A 12,494-nucleotide genomic window follows, 5' to 3' on the forward strand; every position below is an offset into this window, starting at 1 on the left:
TACACCGCCTTCAAGGCGGGCGGCAGGATCTATCAATTCCTGCGCGTCCCATTCGGTGTCACAAATGGTGTCTCTGTCTTCCAGAGGGAAATGGACCGGATGGTGGACCAATACCAACTGAAGGCCACATTTCCCTATCTGGATAACATCACCACCTGTGGTCACGACTGGTCGGATCACAACGCCAACCTCCAACGATTTTTCCAAGTGGCCAAAGCCCTGAACCTTACTCATAACAGGGACAAGTGTGTGTTCGGAACCACCCGACTCGCTATCCTTGGGTATGTCGTGGAAAACGGGGTCATTGGCCCTGATCCCAACCATATGCGCCCCCTGTTAGAACTCCCTCTTCCCACCACCCTCAAAGCCCTCAGATGGTGCCTGGGCTTCTTTTCCTATTACGCCCAATGGGTCCCCCATTACGCAGACAAGGCCCGCCCCCTGGTCAAGTCTACCACTTTTCCCCTCTCTGCTGAGTCCTGCGCAGCCTTCAGCTGCATTAAAGCGGACATTGCCAAAGCAACGATGCATGCGGTGGGCAAGACCATTCCCTTCCAATTAGAGAGTGACGTCTCCGATTTCACGCTGGCTGCTACCCTCAATCAGGCAGGCAGGCCAGTAGCATTCTTTTCTCGTAACCTTCAGTGCCCTGAAATTCAGCACTCCGCGGTGGAGAAAGAAGCCCAGGCCATAGTGGAAGCTATTAGGCACTGGAGGCACTATCTCGCCGGCAAAAGGTTCACCTTGCTGACCGACCAGCGCTCAGTTGCGTTCATGTTCAGCAACCAACAGTGGGGCAAAATCAAAAATGATAAAATTTTGCGGTGGAGAATAGAACTCTCCACCTACAACTATGATATCCTGTACCGGCCTGGAAGGCTCAATGAGCCCCCTGATGCCTAATCCCGGGGAGCGTGTGCCAGCGCACAGCTCGACCAGCTATACGCCCTCCATGCACATCTTTGCCACCCGGGGGTCACCCGATTTTACCATTTCGTGAAAGCCCGGAACCTGCCGTACTCCCTTGAGGACATCAGGACGATGACCAGGGACTGCCAAGTCTGCGCTGAGTGCAAACCGCACTTCTACCATCCTGAAAAGGTGCAATTTATCAAGGCCACCTGCCCCTTTGAGCAACTGAGTGTTGACTTTAAGGGCCCCCTTCCCTCCACCGACCGCAATGTCTACTTTCTCAACATTATGGACGAATACTCGCGGTTCCCCTTTCCCATCCTCTGCCCCAACACCACTACCACGTCCGTCATAAAAGCCCTGCACCAGCTCTTCACTCTGTTCGGATATCCCTGCTATATCCACAGTGATAGAGGGTCCTCCTTTATGAGTGACGAGCTGCGCCAGTACCTGCTAGCTAGGGGCATTGCTACTAGTCGGACCACGAGCTATAATCCCCGGGGAAATGGACAGGTGGAGAGGAATGCCGCAGTGTGGAAGGCCACACTTTTAGCCCTTAAGTCAAAAGGGTTGCCGGTCTCTCGATGGCAGGAGGTCCTCCCCGAGGCACTCCACTCTATCCGCTCCCTGTTATGTACGTCCACCAATGCCACCCCTCACGAGCGCCTATTCTCTTTTCCCAGGAAGTCTGCCACTGGGACCACCCTACCAGCTTGGCTGACGTCCCCAGGGCCAGTGCTGCTCTGGAAACGTGAGGAGCAATAAATACTCCCCGCTGGTCGAGGGGGTTCACCTTCTACATGCGAACCCTCAGTATGCTTACGTGGTCTTACCTGATGGGCGGGAGGACACGGTCTCCATGCGCGACCTGGCGCCCGCAGGAGCAGCAGACCACTACCCCGAACACTCCACGGTAACTATGAACCCTGTACCCGAGGCGACACCGTGCACACCGAGCCCTACACAGACTCCTCACGACACTCCTATACCGGGCGTCTCGCACGTGCATATACCAGGTGCCTCGCACACGCATGAGGGATCACTGATGCCTTGTGGGCTGATACCTCCAGTCAGGCCGGAACCAGCACAACCACCGTCTTGGGTGCAATCACCACCGGCACCTGTGCAATCACAGCCGGTGCTACGTAGATCACAGCGACAGATTCAACCACCTGATAGACTTAACCTGTAAATATACTTGTAAGAAACTTTGCCCCATGGGGACTCTCTTTTAAAACAAAGGGGGGGGGGGTGAATGTGGTGAACTACATATACCTGTCTGGACATGCCCTCCCCCCCCCCCCCCCCCGAGCTGACTGCTCCTGCGGCTCCTCCCACTGACTGTGGCTCCTCCCACAGACCCCGGTATAAAGGCGATTGAGGCCTGAGCCCGGCCCTCAGTCTCCAAGATGTAGTATGGTGGTCAATTGCTGCTTGTTCTTTCTTCCAGTCAATAAAAGCCGATATCTCACCTCACGTCTCAGAGAGTTATTGATGGTGCATCAATGTCTTCTTTAAAACACTGAAAACAAAGCAGCTTCATCTCACAAAATGGCAGCCTCCATCTCCAAGTACATGGCAGGAACAAAGACAACTGATCTGTCTATTTCCGCAGTCCTTGACCCATTTGAGTTTGACAGTTTCTTCCGTATTTTAAATCCACCATGGCCAACAACTCCCATGTGAATATACTGAGTGGGGGAGAGAGCTTTGCCTATAATGGATAATATTATCAGTTCAGTACATTTATAGTATAGTCAATGTAAATTTCTATTTGCAAAGAATCAATATGCTCAAGTAGCCTCCTTTGAACAATACCGTATACCCGCCAAGTATTCAAGAGTTCTGTTGCACGGGAATCAGCCTCAATGTCCAGTGACAACAGGCCTTGGATTGCAGTGCTTTTCCACAAAGTCTTACCTTTGGCTGTACCAAACTTCAGTGTGTCTTTTAGTATGTGTTCCTGCAGCCTTGAATTTGGTTCCTTAAGGTTGCCACAGCCAGTGGAGATAGTGGGGAAAAGTTCTCACTACCTAGTAAATGCTCTTAATAGCGTCTGTCTCAAGTAGCCTCTAACAACCAAATCCATCTCCTGGCCTTCATGTGTGGCTTAGCTACTAAGCCCCGTGGATCCACTTCTATTGAGAGAAGGGGTAAAGGTGGGTTACTGGCATCTTAAAACCAGTTGCTTCAGGCAGATGGGGACTCATCAAGGGGTTGGCAGCTCATCTAGGAGAAGGAAAACTCTGATCTCAAGCCTCTGCTGCCTCACAGCTATACCCCTCTTGGGGAAGGCTTCGGGAGTAAACCCTGAGGGAAAATCTGGAGCTGGAGTCCCTACATTGAGTTCTCTGCAGACCGTCAACTCCTGTGACGCTGCTGGTGCCAATCTGTATTGGTCTCTGGCGTTTCTTTGGATTCATCAGCTTTGTGGAGAGGGGGAGCTTGCTGCTTGGGCTCCATATTGTACTGCCCTGGCTTGCATACTGACTTGTGTAACATATAGATAACAATATCCATGGTTGACCCTGGCCAATGGAAGGCTCAGTGAACAGCACTGTGAACAGCACTCCCATATGGATATCTCATTGCACAGGAGAACCAATGAGTTTAGGGCAGATCAAAGTGCTTTTTTCATCACTTTGATGACCTTCCCACTGCAGTTAATGTTTGTATTTGTATGCAGCTCCAGGAACTACCCGGGGATTGTTACTCAGCTGCTTGGGATGAATCCTGTGGAGGACCCTTCCATCCCTTTCCAGATCTTCTTGGCAAATGCATCATCTACAAAGCAGTCTTAACCTCACGGCAGCCATTATGATGGCAGTGTGCAATGGGAGTGATGCTCCGACTGTGAAGGAAGGTCCTCCCTCTTAACAAGCAAAAACCTTGTTGCATCTGGGGGTGGAATCTGGTGCCAAGTGGCTTTGGCAATCGACTCAGGAAGCCATCTCACAGGGCCTGCAGGATGTCCTTTGTCGACCATTGCCTGCTGGTCTTTTTCTGAAGGAAATTTTCAATAAACAGGCAGGTAGTGTGGCATATTTGGAGGTGGATTGGATATGTGATGGGAAGAGAGGCCAACTCCCATGATCAAAACAGCACTCCACTAAACCCCTGAAATGTGGTGGAAACATGTGAGAACTGTACTGGAGAGGCAGAAATGAGAACCCTGAATCACACCTGGGCACACAACAGAGAAAATGGACAAGGACAGACAGAGATGGCAGACCCTCATTGCTGTCTTAAACGCCAGGGGCATAACGAGCAGAGACCGGAGATCAGCGCGGCACAGTCTAATTGAATCGCATTGTGTGGCAAAGGTGGGTGAACTTTTCCTAATGGTTTACCTGGATTAAGGACTGTTTCTAAGGTGAAGCTACATAATGGAGTGAGGAAATTGATGAGCAACTCGACAAAACGCTGGACAGGGAAGAATTAAGACTTTTGGTGATGTTTTAGGTGGTGGGGCAAATCCATAAAGGGATTTAAACTGTGAGCAGGAAAATTTTACCTTGGAGGCACTTGGGATAGGAAGCCAGGATGAAATGGCAAAGGTGGAGAGAAGTGAAAGCAGGATTTGATGTGAGGGTTGTGAAATGGCTGAATCTTCTTCTGGCTGGCAAGGTATTCAAGACCACAGATCATCAGCCTTGAGTCCTACTGTTTCTTCTGTGTGCTTTCGGGTGTTTGAGGAACACCGTGCAGTTGACAGCCTCTCTTAGTGAATGTGTTGTTCAGCCCCAAGAATCACTTTGACATCACTTAAATAATAAAACCATGACCATAGGTACCAACAATGTTAAAAAAAAATAAAATATATACTCTAATGCACATAAAAGCAATGAAAATAACTTACTTGCTGTTCTGTGGCAGCTGTTTCTTCTTATTCATTTAACTGGGTCTAGAGTTGGGACATCTGAAATAAAATGTGTCAATGTTCTGTGGTCTTGTGGATGGAGCAGAGTAAGCACCTAGCTTTAATATAAAGGTGAATTTCAGAATCCTTGGTCTCTGTCCAGTTAAATGGTTTAAAAGCTAGGGAGCTTACTTAAATAAAATCTGTCATTGTAAGAAGAAAGCTGGCCTGGGTGCTGATAGCCATGAAACTAATGGATTTTAGTAAAAAAAAATCAATTTCAGTAGTCTCCATTTCTGTTCACACTGTGCTCCTTAGACTTTCAGTACAGCTGAATCTTGCCACTTGCTGGAGTTCTCTGATGACTCTGCGGTGGTTGGGTGTATCAGAGATGGGCAGGAGTTGGAGTACAGAGGACTGGTGGACAAGTTTGTGGAGTAGTGTGGGAGGAATCACCCGAATGTGGCCAAAACCAGGGAGATGGTGATTGATTTTAGGAGGAAGAGGACTGTGACAAGTCTTGTACCTTTCTGGGAAAAGAGGCTGTGGTGGTGGAGAAGTACAGATACCTTGACAACAGACTTGACTGGAAAATCAGCAGCAAGGATGTTTACAAGAAGAGGATGAGCAGATGGTATTCTCTCAGGAAAAGCTGAGATCCTTCAGTGTGTGCACCAGGATGGTGGAGATCTTCTATCAGTCTGTTGTAGCGAGTGGAATCTTTGCTACTTTTTGTTGGGGGGGGGGGGGCAGCATCGGTGCTGATAATGCAGAGAGACTAAATAAAGTCATCCAAAAAGGCTGGATTCATCTTCGGCTACAGTCGGGACTCTTTTGAATTAGTGGTGGAGAGGAGGTCACTAAACAAACTGTTATCCATTATGGACAATCTGGCACATCTTCTCCATGACCTACTGAATAAGCAGCGGAGTACCTTTCCAACAGGGTCACTCAGCTCCGCTGTCACGAGGATTGTTACAGAAAACCTTTCCTAGCAAATGCAAAAAGCAGATACAACATCTCTGTGTGATGGGAGAACACACGTCATAGTACAGTAGTCTCTGTTTTATTATTTTGTGCATTATTATTGCACATTGGTAAATTATTATTGTGTATATTTTTATTCTGTACTTTATTATTAGTTAAGAATGCACACTGCTAAAAGCCTGGGCATTGCTCCACAGATTGATGGATATATTACACTCCATCTTTTCTCACCTGCCACAGATCCACGGGCTTTCTTTACTGTAACAGAAGCATTTTTGTCACTTTTTTTCTATGCAACCAAGCAACTCATTGTCCGTATTCCACATCACAGTGTTGGGTTTGACAAACACTGATCTAGAGGTCAAGAACACGAGAAGAAAGTTTATGCTACCTCTATGCCAAAGTCCTTAGATAGGGTGCACCTGGTTATACTTCACATACTATGGTGGGAGAAAAGATAGACAAGTGAATACAAGGCTGGAAATGGAAGCACAGTAAGTTTTGGTGATGTTTCTGGTTGGTTGCTACAGACTAGCTTTGGTGGTGAAAGAAGTTCTATAACTATAATCAGGAACAGGGTTAGCAGTCACTGTGACAAGTGTGGGTTGATTGAGGATATTGATAAAGGCAAATTGAATGAAATAGACTTGATGACATTTTTGATGAAGTAATAGGAAGGATGTATGGTGAAGGGGCTTGTCATGTCCATTCTGAGGTAGCTCACTTGCCTAAGATCTCCACTCAACACTAAGATCTCACCTGTGGCTCTGAGTAGCTGCTTGCACGTGATAGTGGTGACAGGTGGGCTAAACCAGGTGAAGGTAGCTGGGGGGGGGGGGCCTCATACCCCACTGAGATAGGGACATGCTTGTCCTAGCATGTGAAGTTGGCTCCAGCGGACTGGGTGGATGAGATCAACAGACCCAACAGCCAGAAAGGTGGTTCTGCAACACTTTATGGAGAGCAAAGGCCATGACAGGGCAGAGAAGATGTCATGGTCAGCCACTGCAACCAAGGAAGACTGCCCTTGTGACAACTGCTTGTACCGCTGCACCCGGACTTACAAGGTCAAGAGAGTGGAACTGCCCCAGAGCAACAGCTTTTCTGATGCAATGTGAAATGAATGAAGAAACCTGTGTCAGAGAGTTTTTAGAAGTGTGTTTCACATCATCGAAGAAGAAATGCTCAAATCTGACTGTCATTGTCAAATACGATAGACAATAGAAAGGGCCAATAAGAGAAAAGATATTGGTGACATTTGTATGACTTAACTGAGGTGTAGAAAATAATGAGGGTACACTTTGATTAGCAGAGTTGTCAAAAATCAGGGGGAAGAGATTTAAGAAATTGGTAGGACTAAAGCAGGGGTTCCCAACCTGGGGTCCACAGACCCTCTTGTTAATGTCAGGAGTCCATGGCATAAGAAAGGTTGGGACCCCCTGGGCTAGAGGAATGATGCAAAAAGGTTATGACTCAGAAGGTGCTAGGGGAATGAAATTTACAGTTTATAAGGATGGTAGAGGCAGAAACATGCACGTTTAAAAGAAACTGGGATGTATACTTGAATTACAGCGATCTTTATGGTTACAGAGTGTGGGAAGATGGGAACAAGCCAGTTATCCCTTTGCTTAACTGGTGCAAACTACAGTGGGATAAACAGCTTCCTTCTGTGTCATAAATTTTCTATATTTCCGTATTTACTCATTTCTGCTGACAGGTCATTAGCAGTTAACTTCCTTATTTTTGTTCACTTGCTGCACTCCAGAGAGATTGCACTGCTTCCTCAATAACAAACAAAATCTCCAAATCATTTCTTACTCACCTAATTATATAATACATTTGTCAACATATTTCTTTTTTGACGTTAGGATGTGTTGTTGCGTGAATGAAATCACTGGAGAGAGTTACTGGTAGATACAAAGCAGCTTCTTTATTTGACAAAACAAGGTACAGGCAGTCCCCGAGTTACAAACGAACAACTGGTACTTACGAACAAAGGAAGGAGAACGTTGTCCACCATTTTAAGTCGGATCACGACGCAGACTGCCATTTTCAGTCTCCTCCACAAGAGACTCATCCAGAAAGTCATCAGGCGTGGGATCAGAGGAACCTTGGCTGTTTGGATAAAAAATTGGCTTATAGGAAGAAAGCAGAGGGTAGTAGTGGAAGGAAAGTATTCTGCCTGGAGGTCGGTGACTAGTGGAGAGCTGCAAGGATTTGTCCTGGGACCCCTGCTCTTTGTGATTTTTATAACTGACCTGGATGAAGAGGCGGAAGGATGGTTGAGTAAGTTTGCAGATGACACGAAGATTTGGAGGAGTTGTGGATGGAGCTGTAGGTTGTCAAAGTTTACAAGAGGATGCAGAATTGGGCAGAAATGTGGCAGATGGAGTTCAATCTGGATAAGTGTGAGGTGATGCATTTTGAAAGAACAAACCAGAAGATTGAGTACAGGGTTAATGGTCAGTTGCTTAAGAGTTTGGATGAACATACATCCCTCAAGGTCACTGCACAGGTTGATAGGATAGTTAGGAAGGCCTATGGGATGCTAAGCTTCATTAATAGGGGGATTGAGTTCAAGAGTAGAGAGGTCATGTTGCAACTCTACAAATCTCTGGTGAGACCGCACTTAGAGTATTGTGTTCAGTTCTGGTCACCTCATTATAGGAAGGATGTGGAAGCTGTGGAAAGGTTGCAGAGGAGATTTACCAGGATGTTGCCTGGATTGGAAAACAAGTCTTATGAGGCAAGGTTAGCAGAGCTGGGATTTTTCTCTTTGGAACATAGGAGGATGAGAAGGGACTTGATAGAGGTCTACATGATTATGAGAGGCATAGATAGGGTGGTTAGCCAGTACCTGTTTCTGAAGGGCATGAATAGCGAACACCAGAGGGCATATGTACAAAGTTAAGGGAAGGAAGTTTAGGGGAGACATCAGGCGTAAGTTTTTTACACAGAGGGTTGTGGGTGCCTGGAACGACTTGCCAGGGATGGTGGTGGAGGCTAAAACATTAGGGATATTTAAGAGCCTCTTGGACAGGCACATGGATGAAAGAAAAATAGAGGGTTATGGGGTAGTGTGGGTTTAGTACTTTTTTTAAGGAATATATGGGTCGGCACAACATCGAGGGCTGAGGTGTTCTAGGGTTCTGGTCTTCTAGGATGACGACCCCATCTGCCATTTTGTCATTGCCGTTGACACTGTGTTGAGTGTGTAACTTTGTATTTGGCCTAAATTTTTCTTAGCAAGAGTCACCCTAATGCCTCTTTTTCAGTCAGCACCGCCCCCACTTGTCCCATTTAACCTGTCTCAGTGCGGGTAGACTTTAGGACCTGGGGGAGCTCAGGACTCACTGCCAGCGGCTGCTGCTGAATCTGCAGTGTTTCTGTTCCATTGACGGAAAACGATTATGATTGAAAATAAAGTGGAAATAATAAAGCGATCAGAAAGAGGTGAAATGCCATTAGTCATTGGAAAAGCGTTAGGCTACAGTCAGTCAACGATTGGAACAATTTTAAAGGATAAAATTAGAGTAATGGAGCATGTGAAAGGCCGTGCCCCGATGAAAGCTACAATTATTACTAAGCAAAGCACTGATTTAATCATTGAAATACATATGTTTCTTAAGTGTTTTTTATGCATAGAAAGGTAAAATATGTACTATATACTAAGACAAAGGTTTGACTAACTGACACTAAATAAAACCAGATGTACCTGTTCTGACTTGTGTACAAATGTGACTTAAAGACGGACTCAGGAACGGAACTCATTCATAACCCAGGGACTGCCTGTAGAGCAGGCATCATATAGAGATGCTTTCGGGGGAGAGGTCTGCTGGCTCAACATGGGGCTCAATATTTATTTGCTAAACTCAAAGGACAATTCCATATTTACAAAGTGTAGACAATGCTTTCTTTTGAAGCTACATATAAACTTCACACCTTCAGAGTCGCATCCATCCCACAGACGCCAACAGCGTCTGGACTGGGATTCACAGCTTCTAGGAATCCATTGTTCCAAATTAAATCCACAGTACATTGTCAAAGAACAGAAGACTGGTAGCCAAAGTCATTTGCTAAATGTAAATGTCTTAAACCCAGAAATCACTCTAACAGGATGGTCAATCTGTTTTATGTTTGAATGCATATTGTTTGTATAGTGATTTATTGCTGGAATTTTCCTTTAAATGTAAAGAAATTCACACCATTACTGTCTGGTTGAAGACAAAGTTGTCCCCCTTGCAAATTGCTTATGTACCTGCATGTTCCTCGTTTATGATGACTTTTTTCCTTATAGTAAATTAAATTTTTAAAGATTCAAAGTATATTCATGATCATCATGCAACCCTGACATTCGTCTTCTCCCAGACGCCCACAAAACAAAGATAACCATGTAACCCATCCAATGAAAAAACATCAAGCGCTCCCATGCACATAAAAAAACAAATTGTGCAAATGGCAAAAAAGAAAAAATACGAGTGAAAAACACAGAATATAAAACACAAAATTGAAAGAGTCCAGGCATGTCTTACTTGAACACAAGCGATTTTCCATCGTGCACCAACAATTGTGCCATCAAACTGCCTATTCCTGGCTCCCTTTGCTGAATATTCTGCCCATTTATTTTGTGGTACCTGACGAACACCAGCATTATAAAAACAATTGGTGATGAATTGACTCCTGAAAGATTTGTCGGTACAAGTCAAAAAGATTCCAGACAGCTTAAAGAAGAATAATGGCTATTTCAGTGAGTGACAACGTTGGTGCCTGAGGCTGCCAACATAATGAATATCTTTGGATAAATTCACCCCTGAGATTCTCATGACAGTCTGGTAATATGGGGAAAACTGTAATAGTTATACCAGTTGCTTCTAGCCACCTCCTTATCTGACAAAGTTATTCATAGCTCTTGATAATTGGTTTGACATCTTGGAATTAATGAACAGCAAGTTTGACAATTCAAGCCACAATATCTTTTTACAGGAAATAAATGTCTTCTGTTTAAATTGTGTGCACATATTGTATACATTGTTTATGTTATTGGGCAAAATAGGTCATAAATTCAAATGCAAGCAAGGCAGAAGTGAGTAGTCGCTCTTAACTAAGGAGAGGGTGCTTGGTAAGCTGAAAAGTTTGAAGGTAGATAAGTCACCTGGACCAGATAGAATGTACCTCAGAATTCTGAATCAGGTAGTTGAAAAGATTGTTGAAACATTTGTAGTGATATTTTAAGAATCTCAAGATTCTGGAATGGTTCCAGAGGACTGGAAAATTGCAAATGCTACTCTTTTCCTTAAGGGAGGGAGGCTGAATACAGGAAATTATAGTCCAGATGGCCTGACTTCAGAGATTGGGAAGATGTTGGGGCATGTTATGACGGATCAGGTTTTGGGCTAATTGGAGGATCTGTCCTGGGCCCAGCTTCACCTATCACCTTCTATCTATCATCCTTCTCCTCCCCCCACCAACACCTTTTAATTCTGTGGTTTTCCCCCTTCCTTTCCTGTCCTGAAGAAGGATCTCAGACTCTAGGCCTGAAATATCCATAGATGCTGCCTGACCTGCAGAGTTCCTCCAGCATTTTGTGTGTGTTGCTTTGGATTTCCAGCATCTGCAGACATTCTTGTGTTTATAATGTGCAGCTTCTCTGTGAAATCTCTACAAGGGATGCTTAACCTGAAGAAGTTTAAAATCTTCTCTTTGACGGTCCTCACTGCACTGCTCCCCCTCTGATCTCTGCTGTTCTTCAACTCACCTAGACTCGTTCCTATCAGATTCCTTCCTCTCCAGCCCTTTACCCTTCCTACCCACGTGGCTTCACCTATCATCTCCAAGATATCCTCCTTCCCCACCCCCCACTTTTTTATTCTGGCATCTTCCCCCTTCCTTTCCAGTGCAAAGAAGGGTCTCGGCCTGAAATGTTGACCATTTATTCATTTCCATAGATGCTGCCTGACCTGTTGAGTTCCTCCAGCATTTTGTGTGTGCTGTGTAGATTGTGGAATCAGTTCAGAGTTGACATCAATGCCTTAACTTCCTCTGGCCTTACACACGCTGCTTCAGGAACCTGATGATGGTAGGGTGGTCTCTTTGATGGTCATTGATGGTAAATTATCCATAGATGCACTTTCAGTAAAAACAGCGATTAAGCAAACTATTTCTTGTTTTACCAGAGGAGCACAGATATGCAGCAACATGTTTTGTACAGTTTATTGCATGGAACTGAAGCCCTAGGCTTAAATTTTGAAAAAGTAGTTAACCAGGTGAGGCAGAATCACCCTAATGTTGTGTCTAGTGTGTGCCTACTGTATTTAGGCATGTCCGTAACTGTGGGGTAGAACCACTGCCGATCTTCTATAATCAAAGACAAGGCAATGGTAGAAAATAACTCCAGTTCGAACTAGTATGTATAAGATTGAAGATTCCAGTGCAGTTCAGTTGCTTTTCTCATTTGATGTTGTTGCTCATCTTGTGTTAAATATTCTTTGGAAGTTTAGCTGATTTTAAACACTACAGAATAATTCTTAAACAGAAGGGATTCTGCAAATGTTGGGAATCCAGTGCAAATTGCACAAAATGTTGGAGGAACTCAGCAAGTCAAGCAGCATCTATGGAAATGAATATACAGTTATTATATGTATCATTGAATAATTAGAGTGTATAGAAATAATATCACATCTTGTAATATTGCTTATTTTTTTGTAGATTCAGATGTTGATTAAGAAAATGCTTTTGC

General features: G+C 44.9%; 1 protein-coding gene across 6 annotated transcripts in view; it reads left to right on the forward strand.

The window, feature by feature from the left end:
• The window catches only part of lypd6b (LY6/PLAUR domain containing 6B), a 259,391-nt gene that overhangs the window by 49,277 nt on the left and 197,620 nt on the right, over positions 1-12,494 (forward strand). The window contains exon 1 of one of the 6 annotated variants that reach the window (XM_059970285.1): positions 3,756-4,235. The exons of the other annotated variants lie outside the window; for them this stretch is intronic. The gene's annotated coding sequence lies outside the window, so the exon portion shown is untranslated. Of the gene's footprint in view, positions 1-3,755; positions 4,236-12,494 lie in introns of those variants that run through there. 6 annotated transcript variants of the gene reach the window in all.

The sequence above is a fragment of the Hypanus sabinus genome, chromosome 5 (assembly GCF_030144855.1).
Source record: "Hypanus sabinus isolate sHypSab1 chromosome 5, sHypSab1.hap1, whole genome shotgun sequence".
NCBI classification, from domain to species: domain Eukaryota; kingdom Metazoa; phylum Chordata; class Chondrichthyes; order Myliobatiformes; family Dasyatidae; genus Hypanus; species Hypanus sabinus.